The following is a 3456-nucleotide window of genomic DNA, read 5'->3' as shown; positions in this document are numbered from 1 at the left end:
ACACAAACGGACATTTGCACACCAATGTTTATAGCAGCATTATTTACAATTGTAAAGCGATGGAAACAGCCAAAATGTCCATCAACAGACGAGTGGCTAAACAAACTGTGGTATATACATATGATGGAATGCTTTAGGACAGAATAAACTTATGAAGCATGTAATAACATGGATGGACCTAGAGAACATTATGCTGAGTGAGACTAGCCAAAAACTAAAGGACAAATACTGTATGGTCCCACTGATGTGAACTGACATTCGAGAATAAACTTGGAATATGTCCTTGGTATCAGAGACCATCAGGAGTTAGAAATAGGGTAAGATAATGGGTTATTGGAGCTGAAGGGATACAGACTGTGCAGCAGGACTAGATACAAAAACTCAAAAATGGACAGCACAATACTACCTAATTGTAATGTAATTATGTTAAAACACTGAATGAAGCTGCATCTGAGCTATAGTTTTTTTTTGTTTGTTTTTTTAATATATTTTTTGTATTTTTTATTTTTATTTTTTCTCTATATTATCATTTTATTTCTTTTTCTGTTGTCTTGCTATTTCTTTTTCTAAATCAATGCAAATGTACTAAGAAATGATGATCATGCATCTATGTGATGATATTAAGAATTACTGATTGCATATGTAGAATGGAATGATTTCTAAATGTTGTGTTAGTTAATTTTTTTTTTAATTAATAAAAAAAAAAAGAAAGGCTGATCAGGTCTGGGGTTGCTCTATCACGTGGTGACGTCTGCTATCCCTCTCTCTGGGCTTCTGGTTTCAAACGGCTCTCTCAGCATCTCTGAGCTTCTGTGCCTATGTGCCTGCGTTCTGTATCAGCTCTTTTTTTCCACTTAATTTTTTATATATTTTAATTAAAAAAAACTTTAATAGTATATTTTGGTCTGAAATGGTCCCTCTGCTGAAATGTCAGGTGCTAGCTGTAATTCTGGCTTTTAACCAAAACCTCAAATGTTTAATAAATAAAAATTAAAACAAAGTACCATTCTACACCAAACCAGCTAGCCTCGTTGAAGGGAAGACGAGGATGAGGCCAGAGAAAGGAGGCAGCTAGATCTTGGACCTGTGGCTGCAAGGGCAGCTGGCAGAGAAGTAACCAGAAAAGACCATCTGAGCAGTCCCCAGGGTAGACCCTAGTTTTTGGCAGAGGTCGGGTGAGGGCCATATGTGCCCTCCCACACTGGATCCTTTTGTGTTGGGAAGAAAAAGGTTAAAGGCAGCTCAGCTTTTGGTCTGGTTTGCACCTTGGTCTAACTGGCAGAATGAGACCTACAGATAGGACAGTAAGGGTCATCCCTGGCTACTGAAATCAGGGAGTCAAAGGCTAATAGGTCTGGCCAAATTCTGAAGTATAAGGAGTGTGACTTGTCACCCCTATCCCAGAGCCGAGGAAGCGGCTCAAAAGCAATAGGAAGGACAACTTGGAAGACAGAGAGGAAAATAAGACTGCCCCCCTCTAACAGAGGATATAACTTATCTCCCCTCTACTTGAGGAAAGAATAGGTTAAAATTTGATTTAAAGGTAACTGGGTGGCAAAGAAGCATGGAGGGAGGATGCAAAGAACTCTCCCCTCATTTTTTCATTCTCCCCCGAGCTTAAAGTGGCCCTGTGGGAAGTGGGGTAGTTTCTGCATCAGTCTGAGGGGCAGCAGGGACAGAGGTTGAGTCAGTCTTAAGACTCAATAATAATAAATGGTTGTTATTGAGGAAGGGGTACCCATAGGCTAGGGGCCGGCCTTGGCCCCTGCCCCAGCTGCAGCCTCTTCCCCGCTCTCTGTTTCTTCCTGGTCACTGTGCTCATCTTCTGCTAGCTTTCCAGTTGTGACCTTGTAGGCCATGAGCAAAATGAGGTAGGCCCAGAAGATGTGCAGCAGCTGTGGCACGCCCATCTTGGAATCGAGGAAGTAATAGCCAAAGAAAGCAGACCAGAGCTCCAGTGGGGACACCAAGGTTCGGAGCAGGATCCAGAAAGGCAGGACGATGAGTCTAGTGATGACGAAGAGAATGGTGACGCTGATGGAGATGTTGTTGGAGGTGTTCTCCATCCTGCGTGGTTAAACATCTTGGCTGACTCAAGCAAGTGGTCGGAAGAGTCACGCAGAGCCACGATGAGAGTCCTTGCCTGGATGGAGTTGGCAAACCAGGAGAGGCTGATGAGGATGATGGTGGCCACATGGTGGATGACCTGTTCCTTGAAATCCTTTTGTTTGACATCAGAAACAATGTTGAAGAGCAGGAACCAGTAAAAGGAAAGCTCAATCGTGTAGCAGCAGTACCCAGAAGGGATGGTGCTCTGTATGGGAAACCCCTCCCAAACTTTCCTCATGTCATAAAATCAGGGTTTATCCACAATAACAGCCATGCCTGCAATTAAAGCAATCAGGTAAAATGTGACTCTCCAGCTGGCTTCTAAACTTCTTGAGGAGACTAGGCTGGTCCTGGTTACCGTGCCGGTGGAACCAACGCTCTATCTGGCGGCCAGAGAGACAGAAGCCCCCACTCCACCTGCTTAGGCTGCTTGCCACTGGTCAGGTAGACGTGTCCAGGGTGGGGTTGGGAGATGCCGTGGCATCTCCTTTACCTTCAGGAGGGAGGCCAGTGGTGTAGCCACATAAAGCTCAAGGAAGTATCAAATGATGAGGAAGAGTAAGGCCATGGCCGTGTGACGTAGAGGTCGAGGCCTTGGCAGAGACGTGTCCATTCTGGTTTTCTAGATCAGCCTAGTTTAAGTTCACAGGCAGCTGCAGCCGTCCGCACCAGAAATATCACCCAAGGTCTGGGGCATTGTGGAGGCGCGTGCACAGGTGGGGCCGGGAGCCATCTCCTCGGGTTTGGGCTCTGCACCAGTAACCTACTTAAGATCCACCTTGAACGGGTGGGGGTCACATTTCTACGGAAATCATGCAATCAAAAGGGCCCACCCACAAGTCTGCACCCATGAGATTGGATTTAAAGAGCATGGTTTCTCTGGGGGACAAGCCAGTACATATCCCTTATTCCCTTATCTGCTTTCTCTTGTTTGTCTTCCTCTCTTCCACCATTTGAACATTTCTGTGATATTTAAAGGCATTCTATTTGGTTGTCGCCCCCCTGATAACTTTTGTCTCTTGCTTCCCGTCTTGTGGAGAAAATGGGATAATTTTCATGGCAGTAGGGGCCTGGGGGCAGGGGGAGAGATGTTGTTTGGAGAAGAGGAGGTGGTTTCTAACTCTGATGTTAATTTCCTGGACCTTCAGTGATCAGAATCAGATGTTGACTGGAGCATGACTTCTGCGCCAGAGCACGTCCACTGCCTATAAACCTCCCATTGGCCGGCATTAATCGTGAAATGGCCTCTGTCACTGGTACACTGAGTGGTTCTCAGCCATCCAGAGAGGCAACTTCCCCACTCGCATCTTGCAACAAGGCCCGGACGGAGCATGACCCCCCTGGCAA

The 3456-nt window shown here is 45.7% G+C and overlaps 1 pseudogene; it reads right to left on the bottom strand.

The window, feature by feature from the left end:
* Window positions 1–1617: 1617 nt before the first annotated feature.
* Window positions 1618–2780, bottom strand: LOC143680203 (ceramide synthase 2 pseudogene; annotated as a pseudogene).
* Window positions 2781–3456: the final 676 nt, after the last annotated feature.

The sequence above is a fragment of the Tamandua tetradactyla genome, chromosome 4 (genome assembly GCF_023851605.1).
Source record: "Tamandua tetradactyla isolate mTamTet1 chromosome 4, mTamTet1.pri, whole genome shotgun sequence".
Classification (NCBI taxonomy): Eukaryota; Metazoa; Chordata; class Mammalia; order Pilosa; family Myrmecophagidae; genus Tamandua; species Tamandua tetradactyla.
The sequence above is the reverse complement of the archived record's forward strand: the minus strand, read 5'-3'. Positions and strand labels throughout refer to the sequence as shown.